This window comes from Podarcis gaigeae (assembly GCF_964106915.1).
Source record: "Podarcis gaigeae genome assembly, chromosome: 3".
NCBI lineage: Eukaryota > Metazoa > Chordata > Lepidosauria > Squamata > Lacertidae > Podarcis > Podarcis gaigeae.
Window position 1 is genome coordinate 93,777,511 of NC_139680.1, and position 26,621 is coordinate 93,804,131.

Here is a 26,621-nt window from a genome sequence, read left to right on the forward strand (position 1 = left end):
GGGAACATAGAATGGATTACCATAGAGGCATGGGGCTAGACCGGCTCCCTCGCGTACGGCGGTACATATTGGAATATGACACAGGAAGCGAGGGCTGTGCTTCCACTTCTCCTTCCCCCATCTCTGTGGTGCTTGGAGGTTTCCGCTTCATGCAGAGATGGGGCGAAGCTGAACCCCTCCAGATGTTGCTGGACTCCCAACCCCAACCAGGAGTGCCAGTAGTCAAGGATGGTGGGAGCTGTAGCCCTGCTGCAACATCTAGAGCAAGGATGTCGCCCCCTCTCCAATCCCTGATCATTGTACTAATTGGAGCTGGTGGGAGTCGATGCCCTGGCCATATCAAATACTATATCATATTTATACCCCGCCTTTCCCCCCAACAGGAACTCCATCCCTGGATTAATCCATGCAAAAATCATAAGTGTTGCCTCAAGCCTGGGTGGACACTAAATTGTCCATCTATTCTAGCATCCTTGTTACCCATCTATTATGGCCGTGCAGATGCATGGGCTGTTTTGGGGGCTCAAGGATACAAGCAGGGCCAGCCAAGGGTATGACCTGGGAAATGTTCTGGCCACCAGAGACAGGCCCAGGATTGAGGTCTCCCACACTGCACAGTAGATCTCCACATTGATATTGTTCAGGCCAGATAACTCTCGGTGCCTGAGTTGTAAAATTCAAATAGTGTCCCCAGTTTACAGTGAAAATAAATAAATACCACTTTACACTGAGGCGGCTACCAAAGAAAGGGCCCTCGTGATTGAGGCACCCCAGTTACGAAGCGTTCTCCACAAAGAGGTTTGCCTGGCATCTATTTCAATCACTCACTCATTGTTAAAAGTACTTGCATTCTGCTTTTCACCCAAAGGCCCCAGGGGAGAAAATTACAGAGTCCAAATCAAAAGTTCAGTAATAAAATTTAAACACAACAAAGCAAAATACAGTACATAGTTCAGCTCTATAAGCAGCAGAAGAAGTTCAAATTCCCAATATACCTCTACCCTTCTTCAAAAGGCAAAGAGGTGTCTCTTCACCTGCTGACAAAAAGGCATCAGTGTCTTGGTTAGATGCAGGCGTCATGAAAGAGAAAGCTTGCCAGTGGGCCCTCGCACCACGAATCTCATAAGGCTGTTGGGACCACCAGCAAAGCTTCCCTTGCAAATCTTAAAATGTACGTAGGTCGATGGAGGACAAAGTTCTCCTTCAACTACTTGTGGCTTAGGTCATTTGTGGTCTCAAACACAAACACATTAAATTGGGACTGGCAACCACTACAATTGTTTTCAGAATTTATTTATTTATTTATTTATTGTGTTTACATTTCAAATATCCTCCAAGGAGTTCAAGGTAGTGTACATAGTTCTTCGCCCCATCCCCCATTTTATCTTCACAACAAACCTGTGAGGTAGGTATGGCTGAGAAATGAGTTAGATTAGAGGTAGGCAACCTAAGAGCTGAGGGCCGGATGCGGCCCAATCACCTTCTAAATCCGGCCAGCGGATGGTCCGGAAATCGACGTGTTTTTACATGAGTAGTATCTGTCCTTTTATTTAAAATGCATCTGGGTTATTTGTGGGGCCTGCCTGGTGTTTTTACATGAGTAGAATGTGTGCTTTTATTTAAAATGCATCTCTGGGTTATTTGTGGGACATAGGAATTCGTTCATCCCCCCCCCCAAAAAAAAATATATATATAGTCCGGCCCACCACATGGTCTGAGGGATGGTGGACCAGCCCACGGCTGAAAAAGGTTGCTGACCCCTGAGTTAGATGACTGACCCAAAGTTACCAAATCAACTTTATGGCTGAGTGGGGATTTGAACCCAGGTCGCCCAGGTGGAGGTCTGACACTCTATAACCACTACCCCACACTGTTTATTCCAGGACACTCGCTAGCAACCTGGCTGCAACAGTTGCAACTTCCAGACCATTTTCAAGGACAGCCCCATATACAGTGCATTTTCATAGTTCCATCTAGAAGTTCCCAGAGCATGAATATCCCACCTGCCTCTGTCCAGAAATGGCTAAAGCTGGTGTACCAGCCACTGGAGCCAAATGGTGAGCCAGTGTAGTGTAGTGGTTGAAGTGTTGGACTAGGATGGGAGACCAAAGTTTCCTACTCAGCTGTGAAGCCCACTGGGTGACTTTGGGCCAGTCACCATCTCTCAGCCTAACTTACCTCACAGGGTTGTTGTGAAGATAAAATCGGGAGGAGGAGAATTCCTTGGAGGAAAGGTGGGATACAAATGCAATAAATAAAAAGTGACAAAAATGACTCAAAGAGCCACATGCCTGTACCTTCAAGGGGAAGGCAGCCCTGTATAAAACAGGCTGCCCCACCTATGCCTGTACCCACCCACTCACAGAATCTCCATAAATTTCCACCCTTGACCTATGCGCATCCATTTGAAGATTGAAGAGGGCCTGCATGGGTACAACTTTAAGGAGAAATATTGCAACTCAGTGGGAAAGCATTGCTTTGTAAGCAAAAGGTACCAGGCTGAATCCCTGGCATCTCTAGGCAGGGCTTGGCATGCCCGGCTGCCTGAACTCTGGAGAGGTGCTGCTAGTCAGTGTAAACAGATACAAAACATGGTACAGTGGTACCTCAGGTTACATACACTTTAGGTTACAGACTCCGCTAACCCAGAAATAGTGCTTCAGGTTAAGAACTTTGCTTCAGGATAAGAACAGAAATAGTGCTCTGCGGGCGCGGCGGCAGCAGGAGGCCCCATTAACTAAAGTGGTGCTTCAGGTTAAGAACAGTTTAAGGTTAAGAACGGACCTCTGGAACAAATTAAGTACTTAACCCGAGGTAACACTGTACAGTTCTCCCGTTGTTTTGGCTGTGGTGGGAGTTGGGGATGGTGGGAGTCATGGCCCCAGAAAACTGGACGGCTGGGCACCAGATTGGAAAAAGGTTTCTGAACATTGAGAGGGAGCAGGCTTCTGACTAACAGCTGCAGCAGAACAACAGCAGAAGGGAGCAATTGCCTTTGTGTCCTGCTTGTGGGCTTTCCAAAGGCATCAGCCTGACTACTTTGGGGCAAAAGGAAGCTGGGTAGATGGACCACTTAGTGTGAGCTGGGAGAGCTGCTCTGAGGAACAAAGGAAGCTGCCTTTAGCAACTCAGGCCATTGGTCTATCTAGTTCAGTATTGTCTCCAGGGTTTCTGAAACGGGTCTCTCCCAGCCCTACCTGGAGATGCTGGGAACTGAATGTGGGACCTTCTGCAAAGTGAATCCTCTAACACTTAGCTACATCCCTTCTCTATTCTCCCCACACCATCATCTTAGATTTTCAGCAAAATAACTGCTCCTATCTTATATGCAGGGCAATTTGAGTGCATAAAATTTCACTGCTGGACCAGGCCAGTAGATATTATAGCAAAGGACTGTGTGACATCATTCCCAGATCAAGCCTGAAAATTAGGCTCTGTGCTTCCAGGGCTGTGACAAAGATAAGAAAATATTATCCAGACCCTTTTAAAACTAATTATGAGAGGTGTGCGTGAGAAGCCCTGATGGAACCTTGCAAAAGGCTGCCTCCTTTTTGTCTTCAGAACAGGGTATCCCTTTATATTCTCTGTACAAGTCGATGGCATGTAGCTACGTAATGGATTCTCGCCTATCTCTCTCTTTTTATTTGCATGTGTTAGCCTTTTTTATTGCAAATAGGGTTCTAAATCTTACTTTCGAAAAGAAAATTGCACTGTATAGGAGTGTGTGTTCAAAGGAAGCTATCAATAATGTTAGTTATGAAAACCTGATCATAAGTGTTTTTAGTCCATTAGCCATTCCGGTTTATTTATGTCCCCTTTCCGGCAGAGTTTGGAGCCAGTAATTCAAGAAATGAAATTTGGAAGAGGCACACAGTGCACAAGGATATAAAACACTGACATATCCTTTATGCTAGAAGATCCTTTTTATTTTCTTTTAACTAAACTCTGCAGACACCTACTTTGGAAAGACCACGGGATATTAACCTTCATCTAATCTTTGTTTTTCCTGGTGCTGTTAAAGCATAATACCTCTCAAGGATCAACTGGAAGAATTAAATCCAAACTAAAGTAATTTCCTGTACAAAATTAAAGCAAAGAAGCAATATTAACCAAGTAAGCCTCTCTCCATCAGACCTGGTGGCTAGGACAGAATTGCTCCTTACTGCCCCTCTCTGGTGCTAGCGGAAAATACATTACAATGACATAGCAATACTGTATCCTTATTTGTATTTATTTAGTTTAAGGTAAAGGGACCCCTGACCATTAGGTCCAGTCGTGGCCGACTCTGGGGTTGCGGTGCTCATCTCGCTTTATTGGCCGAGGGAGCCAGCGTACAGCTTCCGGGTCATGTGGCCAGCATAACTAAGCCGCTTCTGGCGAACCAGAGCAGCACACGGAAACGCCGTTTACCTTCCCGCCGGAGCAGTACCTATTTATCTACTTGCACTTTGACATGCTTTCGAACTGCTAGGTTGGCAGGAGCAGGGACCGAGCAACAGGAGCTCACCCCGTCATGGGGATTCAAACTGCCAACCTTCTGATTGGTACGTCCTAGGCTCACAGCGCCACCCACGTCCCTTATTTATTTAGTTAGTTACTTAATTATGCTGTTGGTGTTTTTACTGTTGCTATTGTAGCATTGTGTTTTTATGTTGTATACTGCTTCGCCATATTTGCAGTGCGTTTTACAAATAATTAAGTATTTATTTAGTTACTTAATTATTTGTAAAACGCACTGCAAATACGACGAAGCAGTATACAACATAAAAACACAATGCTACAATAGCAACAGTAAAAACACCAACAGCATATCAACAAAAACCGGTTGGTTAAAAACACACACAAAAGAAATAAATCACATTCTAAATGTGAATTACAGTTTTTAATCATCATCTGAGAGAAAACTGAACTTCTGTTAGCAAGAAGTTCCACAAGGCAGGAACTCAGTAGCTCTGACGGATAAACTACATTCCTCTGTATGTATGAGTATGTGTGTGTTTGTGTGCGCTTTCAATGTATGGGGGGGGGGGGGAAACAAAATTCCAACACCCTAAACCAGGACCATGCAACAGAAGACAGGTTGGGTTGATTTCTCCCAACTCCACATTTTCCGAGGCTGTGGTTATGTTTTACGAAGGGTAGTAAAAGAGAGGCTGACAGCAATTAACGAAGAAATGTTGCTGTGAATCAGATTTTCTTTGAAATGTTACCTTTATTCCCCAATTCAAGGATGGTCTTCTTTTTTTGCTCTTGTTGGCCTGAGGGCTTTCAGGGTTGGTTTGTTTTTTGTTTTTTAATGCTTTAGTTAAATACTATACAATAACACAATTTGCCATTTACAGTGGTACCTCTGGTTACATACTTAATTCGTTCCGGAGGTCCGTTCTTAACCTGAAACTGTTCTTAACCTGAAGCACCACTTTAGCTAATGGGGCCTCCCGCTGCTGCCACGCCGCCACCACGCAATTTCTGTTCTCATCCTGAAGCAAAGTTCTTAACCTGAGGTACTATTTCTGGGTTAGCGGAGTCTGTAACCTGAAGCGTATGTAACCCAAGGTACCACTGTATTCCACTGGGCCATGTTCAAAGGCACAGTAACCTCTTGCAAGTAAGGGTCATACCAAGCGTCAGCTTTAAAGTTTGGTGGATGGGAGTGGAAAACTTGTTGGACGGAGCCTCTCTTAGCTCCCGTCTTGAACTTCTCTTCGCTGGTCTTGGACTCAGGAGTCTTGGCCCTTGGATTTTCAATCAGGGTCTTCTCCGCCAACCCTTTGCCTCATGAGAGCTCTAGGTCTGGATTAGCTCCTTTCCTGCTGCTGAGTCTGTAACATTATTTTGCTTAATAAAGCTCACTTCCTTGTTCTTACAGTATTTCATATCAGTTATATACCACTTGATTGTAGGGGGTTGGGAACCTTAAAACAGTTTACAGTGGTACCTCGGGTTACATACACTTCAGGTTACAGACGCTTCAGGTTACAGACTCCGCTAACCCAGAAACAGTACCTTGGGTTAAGAACTTTGCTTCAGGATGAGAACAGAAATCGTGCTCTGGCGGCGCGGCAGCAGCAGAAGGCCCCATTAGCTAAAGTGGTGCTTCAGGTTAAGAACAGTTTCAGGTTAAGAACGGACCTCTGGAATGAATTAAGTTCTTAACCTGAGGTACCACTGTACAAGTAAGAGCGTCTGCTGACATGTTTTGGGATGGGAGTTAGGAGAAGCACCACCAAGATGGTGGAATGCATTCCCAAGTGGGACTCATCGTAACTCAGAATGCTGCAGCACGATTGCTGACAGGAAGGAAGCCTTCATGTTACACCAGGCCAAATTAAAGGTTACTATTTGTATTAAAAGTGTTTAATTGCTTGAGACCAGTTTGCTGAAAGGATCACCTTATTTCATATATGCCCACTCAAGTGACTTCGATCTGCGGAGCTGCCATTTTAACATGTAATGTTTATTCCACACTTATAAAGAACCAATCTTTTTGCACCCATGCTCTGAAACTCCCTGCTCATTGACATCATGCAGATGCCTTCACTGTACTGTTTACGGCGGCTGCTAAACACCATATTTAAAGGCAAGTCTACCCAGATATGTAATGCTAATATGTACTTTACTATGCATTTTTATTTCATTTTTTAAACTGCTGTGTGTATTTCTGTTTTGAAAAATCTTTTACGCTTACTTGTTTTCAGCTTCTGACTTTTATCGATAATGTTAATGTATCTTTTACATAACCCACTTAGAAGTTTTTACAATTAAACAGGAAACAAATTCTGTTAAATAAAACACACAAATAAATCCTGATTTATCTTTTTTTTCCTTTTTAGGTGATGTATGTTGCATCTGGGTTCTATTAAGTCTGGTTTTGGGGTGTATTTAACTGCTGTTGCTTCTGTTGGTTTATTTATTTTTATTTAAAAAATCAGTCACTTCAATTTGTTTCTGACCTATGATTTTCAGTTAATCTATCATGTTAAAACATGGTAATGTTGTTGTGAGCCACTGTGGGGGTCTGTTTGAGTCAAAGCGCAGAGAGATATACCCTATACAAGAAAGAAGATTCCACCTAAACATTAGGAAGAACTTCCTGACAGTAAGAGCTGTTTGACAGTGGAATTTGCTGCCAAGGAGTGTGGTGGAGTCTCCTTCTTTGGAGGTCTTTAAGCAGAGGCTTGACAACCATATGTCAGGAGTGCTCTGATGGTGTTTCCTGCTTGGCAGGGGGTTGGACTCGATGGCCCTTGTGGTCTCTTCCAACTCTATGATTCTATGATTCTAAAGGAATAGTATAAAGACAGACAGACAGTGTTTCAGGGATGCTAGTGTTCTCATTGAGGAATCCTTAATAAGCTTCCCAAACTCCTCAGGCACTGCTGGAAAACAATCTGAAGACCCTTCGTACACAAGGAGATCAGCTGCCCATTGGACCTGGGAGCACGTCTGATTAATACCTACTTAAAAATCCACATTTTAAATCTCCAGTTAAATCAATTGATTAATTACACCAATTAATCAGATAACGCTGCCAGCCACAATAAAAATTGCATTTGGGTGACATAAATGGCACAGCCAGCATTTTTGTGATGTGTCCAGCTCCAAGGCGGAAGTGCAGGGCATTTTTATCTGCATGGGGATAACTTCCCATATAACTTCCAAACTCGTTTCATTGATGCCACACTTCTGGACGCATAATTTAGACGAAAACGAACGCAAAGGCAAGATCCTTGAGTCACCTAGTCCTTCTCACCGGAATTGTTTCTAATTGAATGTTAAGATCAAAGTTTAAGTTTATAAGAGTGAAAAACAAGCACAGATAAATAGTTATTATCTGACATCCTTATGAAAATTCATGACCTGCAGCTTTATCGGGGACCTTTTAAGAATTCTAATTGTGAAGTATGCAGAACTGTTAAATGGCTAGTGCTCCAGTCTCTTGATAAGAAGCGAGTTAAATAATTGTCCTGTTTAACTTGTGCTTGTTAACCTTTAAGGTCAACTAGTTTGAACATACGTTTAATGAAATCCTGGAGCCAGAATTTATGATACTGCTGCTGAATGTTAAATTGGACAATTTACATAAGCAGGACATTAACCTTCTGAGTACTAAATAGCATTTTAGCACTTAGCCGCTGGGGACAATAAGGGACATGTTCTATATATTTGTGATTAGCTTGCCTGGAAACTCTCATGATGACCAATTGGCCTACCAAGTTTAGCAGCATAATTAAATGAATGGACTCAGCCTAAGTAAATTATCATTGCTGTGTACAGTATATCATTATAGTCCTAAGGAGGAGGGGGAGGGGGGGAGAAAGGATATGAATAATTTAATATTACATTACTAATTTATCAATGCTAAGTGACTGTGAGGAGACTCTCTGTAATTCATTGGTTTAAATTTGATATTTGATTTACTGGTGGTGTGATTAAACTTGAGCCTACTTAATTTCTTTATCAGAAATTTATGGTAACTCAGAATTTATGATAGCGCTCCCAACTGCCCCCTCCACACACACACACACACACACACACACACACACACACCTTCCCATTCTGGCAACGGATGCATTTTTCGTTTTCTTCTTCTTTGTTAATAACAGCAAATGCAAAATATTACGCATAATCAAGCTTGTCATTAAGCCATTTTTCACAGCTCGCGGCAGCTACTTCCCCTCCCTGGCTGAATCTCTCGTAAGAGCCACCTTCAGCTTCGCCTGCGGGGAAAGCGGGATACAAATTTAACATGTTAGCCACCTGATAATAATTAAATAAATGAAGTGCCAGCCTTGGAAATCCTCTGGGCTCTAAGCTTTCCCTATACAAAAGTCATGTCTCCAGGGAAAATGTCCCAATCGGATCTAAAAGATAAAGCCAGCCTGATAACCTGCTCCCTCTCCCTGCCTCACACTTACCTTTTCGGCTGCTCCTCAAAGAGAAAGCTCATTGTAGGTGCCAAGTTTGATGAGTAATCAAATTTGTCATTTTTCACAGCTGGCTGCATCTTGCTCCCCCTGGCTACACACGGCTTGAATCATAGAGGTGGAAGGGACCCCAAGAGCCATCCAATCCAACCCCTGCAATGCAGGAATCTCACGTAAAGAATCCCTGGAAGATGGCCATCCAAGCTCTGTGGGAAAATCTCCAATGAGGGAGGTCATTCCAAGGGAGTCCATTCCACAGTCATACATCTCTTACTAGGGCCATCTTTACCCGGGGGTGCAAGGGGTGCAGGGCACCCAGGCGCCGAATTCTGGGGGGCGCCAGGCACCCGCCGCTGAAGCCGCCTAAGCATATTGTATTGGGCTGCTATGTGGCAGCAGGGTCAGTGGTGCCTTTGACATGACTGCTCTCCTGCACAGGCTCTGGAACCTTCCCAAGAAGGTTGTGCACTCGCAAGGGCCCTCCCAGCTCCTCTAGAAATAAGGTTGCTCCAACAATGAAAGGCTACCCAAGATGGCTCTCCCATGCATGCGCACAATGCCCACCCGTCTCATCTTTCAGACACCTCCCTACGACCGTAAGCGCAGGCCTGGAGTTTTTACACTGACTCCCAATGTGTTCTTTGTCTTCTTTGGAAAAGCTGGTTTAAAACACAAAACACAAAAAAAACCCTCCTTTTGGAGCCGCACAGGCGTGAGCACTATTTATCAAATGATAATAGTGACATAAGCATAATAAAAGTTAATTTGGGGGCTAAACTAAATTTGGGGGCGTTGGGCGGAACTTTGCACCCCAGTGGCGCATATCCTAAAGTTCTGCCCAGACGCTGAGGTCCAGCTCCGAGGGCTTTCTCATTGCGAGAAGCAAAGCTACAGGGAGCCAGGTGGAGGGCCTTCTCAGTAGTGGCGCCCGCCCTGTGGAACGCCCTCCCATCAGATTTCAAAGAGATAAGCAACTACCTGACATTTAGAAGACATCTGAAGGCAGCACTGTTCAGGGAAGTTTTTTATGTGTGGCATTTTAATGTATTTTTAATCTTTGTTGGAAGCCGCCCAGAGTGGCCGGGGAAACCTAGCCAGATGGGTGGGGTACAAATAATAAATTACTACTACTACTACTACTACTACTATGGGACGCGGGTGGTGCTGTGGGTAAAACCTCAGCGCCTAGGACTTGCCGATCGCATGGTTGGCGGTTCGAATCCCCACGGCGGGGTGAGCTCCCGTTGTTCGGTCCCAGCTCCTGCCCACCTAGTAGTTCGAAAGCACCCTTAAGTGCAAGTAGATAAATAGGTACTGCTTTATATAGCGGGAAGGTAAACGGCGTTTCCGTGTGCTGCTCTGGTGCCGGTTTGCCAGAGCAGCTTTGTCACGCTGGCCACGTGACCCAGAAGTGTCTGCGGACAGCGCTGGCTCCTGGCCTCTAGAGTGAGATGAGCGCACAACCCTAGAGTCTGTCAAGACTGGCCCATACGGGCAGGGGTACCTTTATCTTACTACTACTACTATGACGGCCTTGGCTCTTAGCATTGGAAAGATATTCCTAATGCTGCAGACATGACTCCTTTGCACACCCAACTAATCATTGTGCTGTGTGGGAGAGGACATCCTACAGATACTATCATATCAAGAGGTCCAATCCACATTGGAGCTTTAGTGTGACAGCACCTGCCCCACATTGCCTGTCAGACAAGCACCTTCTCTATTGACTTTCCATTGGCTGCTAAAATATTCCACTTGGTTTCTGTCCTGGATCTAAATTAATCTTATATATGTACTGCTGTTGTTTTTTATCTTTTATATTTATAGTTGTTTTCTTAGATTGTTTCAATATGCAATACGTTTTTGTTTTTTGTTTTTTACTTTCCTATTCAACAGCAACCCCAGCTGCTTTTCACCACCTAGAGAGGAAAACCCCTATGTATTCCCCCTCCCCACATGAAGAAAAGCAGCCCAGAAGGATTTTGAGTGGGAAAAGAGCCCAAAGGAGAAAGGGCTGAGTAGCCCTTCTCCGTAAAGTGTTCAGCTCAAAATGGTATCTTCCAACCACATTTCTTTCAAAAGGGGGGCGGGCGGGAGGGAGTGAGAGAGAAGACTCAGGTAAATTTACTTGCAATTGCATGCTATGTATAGTTTGGCCCTCAGCCATTAAGGTGACTCAGGAGTCCAAACGGAAGAACTGAGCAAGGCATGATGGATGGCAGTTCAAGAAACCGTGCAGGCTTCCCGGCTGTTGCTGCTGTTCCTTATATAGGCAGAGCAGGGCAGTTATTAGGCCCTGTGTTCAGGTTAAGCCTTTGTGGCTCTGATGAAAGGAGAGACGGTGGGAAGGCCATGACTTGCTCCCTAGAGTCTCCATTTACGGCAGACATGGCGGCGATGGGAAAGGAGCGCCGAGGCTCCATAGCCTAAATGCTCTTCCCAGTGCCTGCTGCTGTTCCTTAGTCATAGGGGAAGGGGGAAGCCAATGGGGTTGCAGGACCCCGATGAAACCGAATCTGTCACTGTCGAAGCACGAGAGCAGAAACCTCACGAGATGATTTATACGCTTCAGCCTGGATGTGATGGATCATGCAGATGCCGAGCCCAACTGCATTAGCCCAGCAGCCAGGGTGGGCGAGAACCAACCAGAGACCAACAATGGCACTTGACAGGGAGCGGGGGTGGGGAGGAAGGAGATGTCAACATAAAAAATGGCAGTGTTGACATTTATAGTCTGAAACCGATGCAGTTTTGCAAAAGCTCAACAAATTGCTCCAGGATGGATGCATGATGTTAATAATGCTTCTCTCAAAAAACCCCGCTCATTTATAGTGGGGTTTGAAGTTATGCAAAACGATCCTATTTCAGAATCAGAATACTACATGCATTGTTTATAAATGCATTGTCTCAGCGGCCGTATCAATACTGGAGGAACAGCTTGTCTGTGATGTTCAAATAGCTCCCTCTCTGACTGCCTTCCTCTGGCTTCTGAATGCTTTGCAATTATCATTTCTGCGGGCTTTTAACTTGACACACTGGAATAGATGTTTTATGTCCTGGCCTTTGCTTGGTTGATTTTGCGCTTCTGATTTCATATTGTGATTTTAACCACCGCAAACCTCCTTAAGTAATGCATGCGTAAATATCAGAGTATACATTTTTATAAGAAAAAACAAACACACTCAATCAAGGCTGGATTAAAGGGGCAAGGGCTTTAGGCTGAAGCATTTTCTTTCGTCTCTCCCATCGCCAATCCAAACGCTATACATTGTTTTCATTAATTTTCCTGAGACAAATGCCACAACGAGCACCTATGTGTGTATAAGTGCACACACACATTTTCAACTTCACAACTTCTCCTCTCGCCTATCCTGCTCTGTCTTCTAGAATGTTCTTTGGTGGGTTCTCGGATTCAGACCATTTGGGAAGGAGGCCAACATTGATTTTTAGCATCTTTATGCCACATTTCTCTGCTACAAACGGTACTCAGAACTGTGTGCACATTTTAAAAACATATAGTAGAACAACCCAATAAAAACCAGCACAGCTAAAACAATTTGCAGTCAAAGTTAACAACACGACAGGACGACAGCAAAGGAAAAAGAATGTTCAGTGGGCACCTTCTTAGGCAGCATGCAAAAAAACCCCACAATGACCGCTCCCAGACGGGTGGAGATTTTGCAGGCATATTCTGCTGTGTGTCACTGAGCTGTGCATTTCCGGGGGGGGGGGGGCAGGACGGAGGGCCGGGTCCCCTCAAACTCTATGATTCTATGGTTGTTTCAATAATAGTGCATTAGTGCTGTATTCATACTGGATCATCCAAACAACGGCTACATTCATACCATACATTTAAAGTACTGTGATACCACTTCAAGCAGTCATGGCCTCCCCCAAAGAGTTCTGGGGACTGTATTCTGTTAAGAGTACTTATCAGGAGACTCTCTAGTCTCCTCACAGAACTACAAATCCCAGAGTTCCCTGGGAAGAGGAATTAATTGTCAAGCCGTTCTGGAATTATAGGTAGCTCTGTGAGAGGAATTGGGAGGCAGACTCTCCAATAAGCAACCCATGGATTATTCGGGATACAGTGATTTCTTAATTGCCTTGGATAGGGAAGGGATGGTGAATAAATAGCATAAATCCTCAGCGATGACCCACTGACCCCACGTGAGAGTAGAGATCTCTCCACTCATTTGCACAGGGGAAGGCACAGACCCATGTAAAAAGGGCAGTTTTTAATTCCTCCCCCAATTGGGGGCCTTAGGATTCACGGTGATGAAAAGCTTGACCTGTTCCTCAAAATGAAAGATCTCCCACTTCTCCACCCCTCCCTTCTTGGGGTCAGGATGTTTTTTCAGCCTGCTTGGTCTCATATCTCAGAAGGTGGGGTGTCCATGCACTTTCTGGACAACCAAGTCATACATCCTCCCAGAAGCTTAAGAAGTCCATGATCTGCATCAAGACACTTAGTTAACAGTGTGATTCAACTCAGAAATGTGAAAATCACCCCCAATTCAGCCCAGTTCACCTGGTATGGGTTTTTTAAAAACCTTTTCATTTCACCAGCTGTTGGCATCTGTCTCTCTCAGGAGACAGTGAAAGAGCGTGCCCATACTATCCATATCCACCTGAACCATTTGTTAATTATTTGTTTCTTCAATGTAACTGTTATGTACTGAGCTGAATCCTAGAACGATAGGATCCAGAATGCAGCAGTCTGATTGGTCCACAGGAACCACCCAATCCAGCTCAAGGTGGAAGTGAATCAGCGACCTGATTGGCCTGCAGGAGCAGCCAATCAGGCTTCTGGAGGAGGTGAATCCGCAACCTGATTGGCCTACTGGAGCAGCCCAGAAATAGCCAATCACACAGGGCCCATTGTGTAAATAATGTATATATAGCTAGACGTTTTGGGGAAAGTTTCATTCATTGCTACTATGAGCTGAATAAAGAGCATGAAATTCACACTCGACTCTGAGTATATTTCAGTAACATCAACTAAGCCTGTGCAGCGTTGCAATGGAGATAACAAAGAACAAACCAGGGAAAGACAGGAGTGCCATGACTTCCATATTGCAAACTTAGTTTTATCTGTTTGAACAGTGGGTTCCTCATTAGTATAAAGGGTAATGCCCTTTTACTTTTCTTTTACTACTCTTTTACTTTTACTGTGACAGCTTCCCAGGTGAAGTGCAGCCACATTTTCAACTAACCATTCTAGGTGCTAATTCCTGTTTAAGCCCAACAATAACCTTGGACCACATTCTAAATATTTTTCAGGGCTCAGTCCTGAGGAGCAATCCGGAGTAAGTCTTAGAAACTGGGAGTCTGAAGCCAAGAGACAGGGTTGGAAAACAGGCCTGAGCGGCCCCATCCTCCTAGGCACTCTCTGGCTGGGAGGGATGTGGCAGCTCGGGCACCCTGCAGGACCAGCGCTGCCAGAAAAAGCAGCATGGGGCTGGCACATGCCAGCCATGTCCCTGCTAGGTGCTGCAGTCACTCCAGCATGCCCCCTGCCCCCTAGGTGTGCCATGCCCTAGACACCAGTAGGGCTTGCCATGCTCCTGATGAGACACAGGTAGACCATGTTGCTCAAGCAAGACTCAGATGGAAAAGGAAGTCATTTTATACTCCTTCCTGCAACTTGGCTCCCAGTATGTTCAAAGTGTTGGTGCTGCCCTTTAAAGTCCTGAACGGCCTCGGTCCAGTATACCTGAAGGAGCCTCTCCACCCCCATCGTTCAGCCCGGACACTGAGCTCCAGTGCCGAGGGTCTTCTGGTGGTTCCCTCACTGCGAGAAGTGAGGTGACAGGGAACTAGGCAGAGGGCCTTCTCGGTAGTGGCACCCTCCCATCAGATGTCAAGGAAATAAACAACTATCTGACTTTTAGAAGATATCTGAAGGCAGTCCTGTTTAGGGAGATTTTTAATGTTTGATGTTTTATTGTGCTTTTAATTCTGTTGGGAACCGCCCAGAGTGGCTGGGGAAACCCAGCCAGATGGGCAGGGTATAAATAAATTATTATTATTATTATTATTATTATTATTATTATTATTATTAGCAACAGGATAAACCAGTAGCCAACCTGGATGGGTAGGGACCAGCCATCTTTCCAGACAGGCTGCAGTTATGCTACAGTTGTGCAAATTGGTGGTGCTTTTTTCAACCCAAAGGGAGAAGGCAAGCAAATAGGGAGTACTATCAGGGGCAAGGAGAAGGTGGCCCAGTCAAACTGGGGTTGGAGGAGCTACTGAGGATACCATGTAACTGGGCCTCCAAAACAGGAGGTGTGCAACATTTTTGCTACTAGATTGTTTCCCTCCTGTTATGAGACTGAAGCTGATGAGGGGCAGGGTGACATATTTTAACTAATTAATTTTAACTGGAATTCAGTGACCCAGCAATGGCTTAAAAGCAGTGTTTGAATCTCCCGTTGTTCTAGGTGCATTTTGTGACAGGGAATTTCATTAGCCGTGAACAGCTTCTGAGCTCTGCGCCTAAGATTTCAGATTAAAACTTGCAGAATGGAAGGAGAGGAGGACCTTTTTCTGCCTCCCCACTGCCACCTACTCTCTGAAGACCGGAGAAGAGAATATTAGGGGGGTGGGGGTGGGCAGAGGAAGGACTAGACCATGTGAAAAATGAAGATAATATTTTAGCTGCAGTTCATTCATTTTGAGCTTTGTATTCTTGTTATCAAAAAAGCGCACCTAGACATTCTTCTACTTAAAAAACAAAAACAAAGGAAAACCCACCACCTTCTGAAGTGTCAGTAGCTTGCACCACCAGGAAGCGCTCCCTCATTCACTTTCTTGTAATTCAAAGTCTTACTCTCTGGAGCCACAGAAAAGCCACTTTCACCTCTGGTCCTGCCCCATGGAGGTTGTGCAGAAGGGAATGTGCACCTCCCAGCTGAAAAATGCCCCCTCCGCCGCCCCAGACCAAAGAGATGTCCACTGGCGGTTGCAGTAGAGAGAATACATCTAGGTCAGCAAACTTTTTCAGCCATGGGCCGGTCCACTGTCCCTCAGACCTTGTGGGGGGCCGGACTATATTTTTTTTTGGGGGGGGGGGGTAATGAACAAATTCCTATGCCCCACAAATAACCTAGATATGCATTTTAAATAAAAGCACGCATTCTACTCATGTAAAAACACCAGGCAGTCCCCACAAATAACCCAGAGATGCATTTTAAATAAAAGGGCACATTCTACTCATGTAAAAACACACTGATTCCCGGACCGTCCGTGGGCTGGATTTAGAAGGCAATTGGGCTGGATCTGACCCCTGGGTCTTAGTTTGCCTACCCATGATCTAGGTGGTCAGATCATGGTCTGACATGTTTGAGTTTGAAAGCAACTCAGTGAAGGGAGCACATTTTTTCTTATAATGACACCTCAAAGGAATCAGGGCCGAGTATATTTTGTACTAAAAGAAATCCAGAATGCTGCAGCAACATTGTCCAAATTATTTGCTCGAAAAGACCAAATTCTCAGAACAGTACAAAACCAGAAATTCTGTTACTGTATTTTTTTAAAGAAAAACGAAAAACATGTACACACTTTAAAATGTCAAATATAGGAAGCACATCTGAAAGCACACGTGCCGTCCAATGAAAACACACTATCAATACTTCCAGTAATCAGTCACCGTTTCACAGAGTATAAAAGGTAAAGATCTAAGGATTTATTACCATCTTCTCATTAGTCCCATTTCATCGTCAAGCAGAATTGAGATAAGCTATATGTTTGGCCTAGTCATAACCACTAAGGGAAAGGGTTGTGATTGTTTGCTCCTGTACCGTTGGCTATATGGGACAAATTGTCCTGGATACTATTTCTAATTACCGTATAAGCTGTATATAAATTTATTGACACCAACTGGGAGCTTGCTTCCAATGCTAACTGCAGTATGTGTGGGGTGAGAGCAATTTCCTGCAAGATCATAGCTATTAGTGTCTAGATTGATGTTCTTAGATATGTTTAAAACTGCTGTGTAAATGATGTTTTTATCAATCATACTCTCCTTTGCACTCATCTGTTTGTTGCACATATTCATGGCACTGTTTGCAAAATGTATGGTTTTGCATTGACGTTTGAAATGAAACTGGACTGGACGGAACCCCCAAGTCATACATCAGCCTTCTTTAGCTCAAGAAAGTGGTGTGTGTGTGAGAGAGAGTTTTAAGATACATTGCCTGTGTTACCTGGCTCTATTTTTCTCCTTTGTTGTTGATGTCACTGCAGTGCATCGGTGCTTTCAATCAGCTGTCACCAGGAGTACAAGGAGCAGGGGTCCTCAGAAACAATTTGAAAAGAGCTGTTCCATGTCAGACGTTCGCCTTTCCTTTCCCTTGCTCCGCCTTCCAGGTTATTCTTCACTTGAGACACTTCTTCATACGTCTGGAAAACGTTCTCAATGAACAAACAAACAAACATCACAATTCGATACATCAAAACTTTGCACTTTTCCACAGAGGTGAAGAAATCCCCAAAGCAATGCATGGACAGAATGTGTTCAGCAGTTATCCCAGTATGATGAGCTATGAGAGGATATTAGTGTGTTGTGGGAAATTATGCTGAAAAATTAAGAGCATTGACGGCCCATCAAAGGCCCCCGTCTGGCCCAGCACCCTGGCAGAGTATTTAAAGGCAGATGCTCTTGCTTGGAGGGCTGCTCAGTGTGCTGCCTCACACACAATGACCAGCCAGGTGCCTCTGGGAATCCCCAAAGCAGGGCAGTGAGGCAGTAGCTCTCTCCCACCATTGCTCTCCAGGGACTGGTTTTCCGGTTCCTTACCACCAGCCCATGCACGAATCACAACTCTCTGTGAGTCATTGCTCTGGCATTGAGCCAGTGTGGTGTAATGGTTAAGAGCGGTAGTCTTGTAATCTGGGAAACCAGGTTCGCGTCTCCGCTCCTCCACATGCAGCTGCTGGGTGACCTTGGGCTAGTCACACTTCTGTGAAGTCTCTCAGCCCCACTTACCTCACAGAGTGTTTGTTGTGGGGGAGGAAGGGAAGGAGAATGTTAGCCGCTTTGAGACTCCTGAAGGGGAGTGAAAGGCGGGATATCAAATCCAAACTCTTCTTCTTCTTCTTCTTCTTCTTCTTCTTCTTCTTCTTCTTCTTCTTCTTCTTCTTCTTCTTCTTCTAATTGGCATCAGTTGGAGAAGAGCAGCTCTAAGGGAGATTGAATGGCTTGGCCAAGCCTGTCCAGTTTACAGAGATGAAGCAAAATTGCATGTCCTTGGAGGAGTTTGCCAGTTGCATCTCTGCATGATTTACTGCTCTGGACTTGTCCCCTTCCAATCAGCTTTTGCTGTGGGCAGGTCATTCTGCAACACACCTCTGAACTGGTAAATCTGGCTCACACAGTCGCTCCCAGTGCAGAGACACAGTAAACAGGTTTGCCCTCAGCAGAGGTTGCCCATCTTCTCTCTGCCTGAGTTACTGCACTGAATTTGCCTTTTTCCAGTCAGAAGGCACATGCAGAACCGTGACTCATGCAGGACCAACTGTGCTGTGTTGTGGCAGTTCTGTGTATTGAAACATAGAACCGCACTCGTCACTTAGAAAGGGAGGTGGGGTGGAAATCTGACATTTCCTAGTGAAAGGGACATGACTGCAATACTTTTGAGGGACCCAGGAAAATTCAAAAGAATATTTAGCTCCATATTAACTTGTTTAGAATCAGCATACCAGTTTTATTAGAGGACATTAAGTTTGTCTCCCACTTCCTCCCCCTTTCCCTTCATTTCGAAGAAATTATTCATCTGAGCAAAAGGTTATGTTTTCCTTCTGAATCTCTCTCTCCGCTGTGGTATATCGAAGTATTTTCCAATGACGCTCCTCAAGAATTATTTTAGATAAAAGCACCCATGTAGCAGATTGATGGAAGGTAATGTTTTTTTTAAATAAAAAAAAATCTCTCTAATTCTCTTCTCTGTAAAAACCCTCGCACAAAACAGGCTCCCCCTCCCAAAAGAAGAAAGAATCTCCCTCACACCCAGCCTGCCCCCCCCCCCCCCGCTTTACCATGTAGTGTTTAAAATGCATAATCTCTTCTGTTGCTTTGGCAAGTCAATCACACTAACAGGTACAACGGCCTCAGGCTAAGTACAGCAAGTGACAAAAATGCTTTCAGGTTGTCATGTCTTAAAGCTGAAAGGTTGCCCCCCCCCTTCAATCCCCACTGCTTATTCATCTTCATCGGCTTGAATAATGCTTTTCCCATGTTGTTACGTGTTGGTAAATTAAAGAAGCCTTCCAGACAGTTCTGTCAACAATTTACTGAAATGTACCTCATTAGTGAGGTTGAGCTGTCACATGAACATAATTTAATCCTACCGAATTATCACTCAAAACTACTAGAATATCCAGACGAAGGAGGCGAGGTTTCGGGGAATGCTGCCACATTTTCCCCATGGATGAAGTTTCACATGTATTCCTCCCCATCCCCATTCCCCCCCCCTTAAAAAGGTTCTTGCAGTTTAGTTTACAATACAACACACACCAGCTCCATATTTCACAGCTTATCAGTGCAGATTTATGTGTTTTTACTCAGAAATATTCCCCACGGTAATCGATGGAGTTTACTCTCAGGTAAGTGTGCACATAGATATGCAACCTGATGGATGTTTTGGTTCTGTGCTCTCTGTGCTATTTTATCACACTGGTTTTGTATTTGATTTTAACATGTGCTTGTCTCTCAAGCTACTTGTGAATTTTTATTGCAGTGTGGTTTTATTGTTGTTCGTTTATTGTGGTGTTTTATTCTCATTTCTTATTTTGTATGATGCCTACAGCATTTACTTTATGAGGTGTCTCATAAATAATAATAATAATTAATACATGGCTGGTTCAAATACAATAGATTTTCTGCTTAGTTCTGGTGGTAGTGGGGAACAATGTGTGAAGATCTCACACGTGTTTAATTTGCCTCATGAACATGGTTTGGGAAATAGTGGCTTCTCAAAATATGCACAGTCTTTACACATGACCATCTGTATGGCCACACACATATTTTCCCCTGTCTGTTGTACTTTGTCTCCAAACAGGCACTAATAACTGGCTCATTAAGTAGAGGCTTTACAGAGCACTCAGGCAGGCCTCTAAATACAGGCCTGCAGCAGGGTTTGTATTAGACTAGGGATGACAAACTTGTGGCCCTCCAAATGTCACTGGACTCCAACTCCCATCAACCCCAGCCAGCATGACCAATGGTCAAGTATGCCGGCATAAGAATATCACATGTGTGAAGTGAGCCAAATAGCACCAAGGCTATGTGTGAAATATATGAACCGCTGACGCCCACTTGGCACAGCTTGTCACCTAACAAACTAAACACAGTTCACCAAGCATTGCTGCCTATCCTACATTTATTTAATTATTTTCTCACAGAGGGGTGTACACGAGACTTTCCAGATGGTTCTCTATGCAGGCACTGACTGGATATAGGCCCACTTAGCTTCAGCAAGGTGGTAGCCCCATGTGCAATGCCCTGAAGGGTATGTAGCTATGGGCTGCCTCTGAAGACTTCTCAGAAACTTTATCTCTCTCTCTCTCTCTCTCTCTCTATATATATATATAGAGAGAGAGAGAGAGAGAGAGAGACATAACACTCAAAACAGTAACACACATGTAGGTAATCTGCAGTCTGTGTGTGGCTCCCTTGGGTCTCTCCTGCAGGTCCTTGAATGTATTCGCACTACAGCAAATATGGCCGACATGGAAAACCAGGTGCAGGGTGAAGAATCGAGAAGAGCCTGGTAAACAATGTTCTTCCTGCTTTCTCCATCACCTCTGTGGAAATTTTCATTGTTGTGGATTGACTGCTGCTTTGCATATCAGGAAGGGCAAATAATAAATGATTCCCTCTACTTTATGCCGTATTTCAGCTGAGAGGCATTTGGCCTCTTTTGTGGAAATGGCCGCTCATCCCTTCTCAGGAGGGTGGTGGTTGTGGACCCTGACTCTGTCCATCCTCCCCAGCAGCTAGGACTCACATGTCTTGTTGGACTATAAGAAATTCCCTGGCCGGCAGAATCAAGGAGTGGGGATTCATTGCCAAAATGTGGGCTTTAAATGGGCCAATCGGAAGCCCCAGATGGGCAGTACCTTGCTGGCTGGCTGGCTGGCTGGCTAAGCATTGTTGGAGCTCATTCTATCACACCTCATAGTACTCACTGCATAGGGGAAGGTGGTACTGCGACAGGTACAGCAACCAGGAAGATAGGAACACGGGAAGATGCCTTATATTAAGTCAGAGCTTTAGTCCGTCTAGCTCAGCATTGTCCATACTGCCTGGCAGTGGATCTTCAAGGTTTCAGAAAGGGGAGATTCCCACCCCTAACTGCAGATGCTGTGTAAATAATAATAATAATAATAATAATAATAATAAAATTTATTTGTACCCCGCCCTTCCCAGTTCAGGAAACCAGGCTCAGGGTGGCTAACAACAAATTTAAAACACTTAATTGATGCTACAAAAAACCCCAGCATAAAATACGATATAAAGTGTAAATAACAATAAAATCAAAAATCAATTTAGGGGGAAATCCATCCAATAAACATTTGATGATCACCAGGGATAGCTGGCTAAATTACCGGTAGTCCCACTTGGGCCAGCAAGGAGACCGGGGGAGAACCAGATGTGGGATCCCAGAGTGGGGAATCTTCACAAAAAGGGGAGGGGGAGGAAAGGAAGGGGAACAAAAGATCAGGCCAGGTTCAAATTGAAAGCCAGGCAGAATAGTTCTGTCTCACAGGCCCTGCAGAAGGAACTTAAATTATTTAGGGCCCTGGTCTCCTGGGACAGAGCATTCCACCAGGTCGGAGCCATCACTGAGAAGGCCCTGGCCCTGGTGGAGGATAATCTAACTTCCTTAGGGCCCGGGACCTCTAAACTATTAAGGTCCTCTGCGGGGCATATCAGGAGAGGCAGTCCCGTAAGTACGAGGGACCTAAGCCACAAAGGGCTTTAAAGGTCAAAACCAGCACCTTAAACCTGACCCAATACTCCACCAGGAGCCAGTGCAACTGGTAAAGATGTGGTCTTCTGAATGCAACGCAGATTCTTTACCACTGAGGTGTGGCCTTCCCCATAAAGGGCTGATTTAAATAGGGACATAGGAAGCTACCTTATACTATCAGTCCAGGGAGCTCAGTATTATCTGCAATGACTGGTGATGGCTGTCCCTGGTCTCAGGCAAGAGACATTTCCAGCCCTACTGGGAGCTGCTAGTGATGGAACGAGGGACCGTTTGCATCCAAAGGTCTACCATTAAGCTACAGCCCTTCTCCCAAGTCCTCAACTGCACAGAGTATCCCTGCATAACTTTCGTTGCTGTTAGCTCTGCTGGCATTTTTACAGTTTAGGGGTTTTTTTAGGCATTGTAAATTAGCAGCCTTCCAAGCCCTTTCAGACCTCCTTCCACCTCCTCGCGTTGTACCTGCCAGGCTCCACAGGCTGCCCTCTAAATTGCAGAAGGGAGAATTGCTGGCTTAGCATAACATAAATTTACAAAGTTAACAGAAACATTGCGTTTCCATAAAGATTGCACAAGGAAAGCCTCAGATGCTTCTCCTAACTGGAGGTGAAAGAGCAAAGGTCTGTCTTTGTGTGACTCTCAGGCAATGAAATACATGCTACTTTAAAAAGGCAGCTGGAGCCTAGTACCACATACTTTCCAGTGGGAATGAACTTTCAAAGCTTTTATTCAGGAAAACTGAACTAGCGTGCTGTGTTTTTTAAACCACTGCTTGGAAAAATTCTGAGGTTTTTCTAGCAAGCTTATCAAGGGTTTCTCAACGGACTACATGTCCTAGGTAACAAAGGAAAGCCCTCTTTTTTACATGTCTTTATCGGGTTGTTTGCAACTAACCTTTACTTAGAGTAGACCCATTGCAATTAAAGGACCTGTTAGTCTACTCTGAGTAAATATTAGTTGAATACAACCTAATAAAGACAGACCAATTTAAAGGGTGTTTCCTGTTTTTGTTATTAATTTTAACTGATTTATGCAATAGACGATTATAACTTTTTTGGACACTGCTTTGGAACTTTGAAGTATATAATTATATATATAAATAAAAATGAGTAATATAAGGTGGTATATAAACACCTTAAATTATATATATAAATATCAGTCACAGACTGAAACCATACCACCTTTTTAGGTTGTAAACTATTTTGTTTACTGTTCAACCAATATGGAAATTTCATATCACAGTTATTCTTCAAGGATTTTTTTCCTTGTGCAGATTTTGTTTGTTTTGTTAACTAAGGACCAAAAATGGTCAGCTACCTCATGATTCTTCATTGCCGGTAGAATGATATGGTTTTACAGGCACACCAAAAAACAGACCTTTCCACAATAAACTTTTGTGTGCATAGCATCCAGGACACAAATTTTGCCAAAGGTCCACTTACTATTAGTGCTGAACTAAACCAATTTTTTTGCTTTTTTAAAAGAAAATCAAAAAGGTTCTGTGTACTTTTTCAATGACATTTAACAGTTCAACTTAAAAACACAGAAGATAGCATTACAAGTTTTGCCCCAAATGATTATGGCAGCCATTTGAATAAAACACAGATTTTGCAAGCTGTAAAGCATATCATTAGAACACATCCTGGCCTAAGGTTTGGTTCACAAACTACAGTGCTCAAACCAAGTCATTAAATCTATCTAAAAGGGCCTCATTTGAGAAGCAATAAAATTTTTAATCATTTTATTATTAAAAGAGTGTTTAATATGTAGCTAATTAAATGCCAAAGGCAGGTTATCTGAGTTTAACCTTCAAAAAGAAAATGATGTATCAAAGTGTGCCTCTGGCATCATGGGATAGAAATGTCATCCTCATAATCAATGCGTGACAACTAGCTAGTGGCCTTTTCTGGAGGTATAGTTAAATTACCTGATTAAATTAATAGCCATTTAGATGTTTTAGGAACTGCACAGACCTACACTAAATGAAAATTAGGTCCATTACATTTTCTGAGTGGGCTAGATAGACCCTAAAATAAAACACGTATGCCATTGTCCACATTTCTGAGATTAAGCAATTAAAAGCCCTTTCTAAAAAGCGACTCATTTTCTGTAATGTGCAGACAACTAGATTTGTCCTAATGATCACAGATATGTTTCTGTCTCCTCGGCTTTCCTTTTTATGCTGCTGGAGTGAAACCGCAACAGAGCTTGTGTTCGCTGGAAGGGTTAAATTTCACACCAAGATTTCTATGGACCTTCTGTTCAAGCAGCAGCCTACAGGGACCAGGAGCTAAACACAGAAGCATTGTGCTAAACACCACATTAATGGGGGGGGGGGGAGAGACCCACCTTGTGGTGGTGTAAGTTAAAGGTAAAGGTACCCCTGCCCGTACGGGCCAGTCTTGACAGACTCTGGGGTTGTGCGCCCATCTCACTTAAGAGGCCAGGGGCCAGCGCTGTCCAGAGACACTTCCGGGTCACGTGGCCAGCGTGACATCGCTGCTCTGGCGAGCCAGAGCTGCACACGGAAACGCCGTTTACCTTCCCGCTGGTAAGCGGTCCCTATTTATCTACTTGCACCCGGAGGTGCTTTCGAACTGCTAGGTTGGCAGGCGCTGGGACCGAGCAGCGGGAGCGCACCCCGCCGCAGGGATTCGAACCGCCAACCTTTCGATCGGCAAGTCCTAGGCGCTGAGGCTTTAACCCACAGCGCCACCTGCGCTGTAAGTTACCTGGTGTAAGTTAGGCATGGGCAAAAGGTAGACTAATCTACAGCTTGATTAGTCAGATGGGTGGGGTATAAATAATAAATATTTATTTATTTATCACCCTCAACAGATTGGGAAAGGTTTCTGATTGCAAATAGTTTAAATCCAGAGCAAGTTTTTTTTGTGGTTTTTTTTTTAAACCATTATAGCTGCCTTGTGCTAATCACTTCTGCCTGAACCTCAGCGATCCTCACCTGTAAAATATGAGCATTAATTGGCTGCTTCTCAGTAAATCTTTGCATAGCTCTGCTGGCTAGATCTCAAATTTTGCACAGGAATCCCTAATATGAAGTAACTCAGATGCAGAACTGCATCTCAATATATGGTTCATGGGGTCAGGGCCAGTGCTATCATTAGACCAAATAGGCAGATGCCTTGGGCGCAGACCTCAGAGGGGAGCCGTGCTCACCTTTGAGGGACATGGTTTCATATAGATTACACCTGGATAGTGTTGTGCTGATAATGCCAAGGTTGCAGGTTCAAATCCTGAATGGAACAGCTGCATTGCAGGCAGTTGGACAAGATGATCCTTAGGGTCCTTTCCAGCTCTACAATTCTATGATTAGTTTTTGTTATACCCCATCAATTCGTGATAATATTTTATATTTTGAATAATTTTATCATTTCTACAAGTTTTTGAAAACCGAGGTTAGCCATTTTTTTAAGGGGGTGCACCTGTGCCTTACCTATGGCGCAAAATAGACTAGCACTGGGGTACAGAAGATGCCTTTATGTGGGCGAACTCAGCAACACACAGTACGGTGGTACCTCAGCTTACAGACGCTTCAGGTTACAGACTCCGCTAACCCAGAAATAGTACCTCAGGTTAAGAACAGTTTCAGGTTAAGAATGGGCCTCCAGAACGAATTAAGTTCTTAACCCGAGGTACTACTGTAATGCTGTTTTTTGAGGGGTAGCTCCAATGTCTTGCATAATATGCAGTGCTGCCTCTGTGAGATCTACTAGTCACCCACTGTATTTCACTGGGAGCATCCAGGAGAAGGGGCTGTGCCACCACAAGGCCCCTTGAATTCCTTGGAACTTATACTGCATAGCTAAATTTAGGGAAACGTTAGCTGGCATTAGGGAGCTACAGAAACCAATACATCTCATTGGAAGAAAGCTACCTCCTTGTTACAGTGTGCTTGTGGCTGTAGCAGAATGATTTACACCATGGCCTTGGGAGAGGAAGGAGTAAAAGACTGCAAGCTGTGAGGACTCAGGCACCACCCAGGTAAGGGAAAAGATAAAAGATAAATCCTCCTCAAATAATTTTTAGTAGCCCTTGGGATAAAAGTCATCCCTGACAGTGATGATTTAACAGTATCTCGAGGTGGGAGGGAAGCGCCTTAAGACTCAGTGAAAGCTTTTCTCTCTCTTTTTACTTCCTTCAAGAACTCTCTGCCTCTCGCTCACTTTTACTTTTGACACTCAGACATTATCCTTATGTTTGGGGTCAAATAGGGAATTGGACGAGTGCAGGACTCCCGGAATATGTCCCTCCTGCGAAATAACCGTTCTCTGTACTGCCGTTCCTAGAAAGAGAAGCATTGGCGCACTGAAGGATATTTGAAATCACATAATAGCCGATATTCGGAGGGAGGGGAGGCAGGGGAAAGTCTTTCATCTCTCCAGATCTCAAAGCACTCCGTGGCTTTGGAGAGCCACCATGGGCAGAGGAATCACGTCAGCCCCGCCAGAACGGCAGCATCTATTTATCAGAGCACAGCAAGGCGACACAGAACAATCTGTGACAACATCTGAAGAACGACAGTGTGAAGGCATGCAATTACCACAGCGGGCAGCACATAAGGACACACCAACTCAAATCTGTCCTCCTTTTTGTGTGTGGATATTTCTTCCCATTAAGCAGGAGGGACTAGCCTTTAGGTCATAAACCATTAGCTTGTGGTGGTTTTGTTTTGCTGGGA

General features: G+C 44.3%; 1 long non-coding RNA gene across 1 annotated transcript in view; it reads right to left on the reverse strand.

Annotated features, from left to right (window-relative positions):
- Positions 1-8,550: 8,550 nt before the first annotated feature.
- The window catches only part of LOC310842190, a 44,947-nt gene continuing 26,876 nt past the window's right edge, over positions 8,551-26,621 (reverse strand). Inside the window, exons 3-4 of the long non-coding RNA XR_014562981.1 lie at positions 17,138-17,333; positions 8,551-8,720 (exon numbers count right to left, since the gene is read on the reverse strand). This is a non-coding gene — a long non-coding RNA (uncharacterized lncRNA). The remainder of the gene's footprint in view (positions 8,721-17,137; positions 17,334-26,621) is intronic.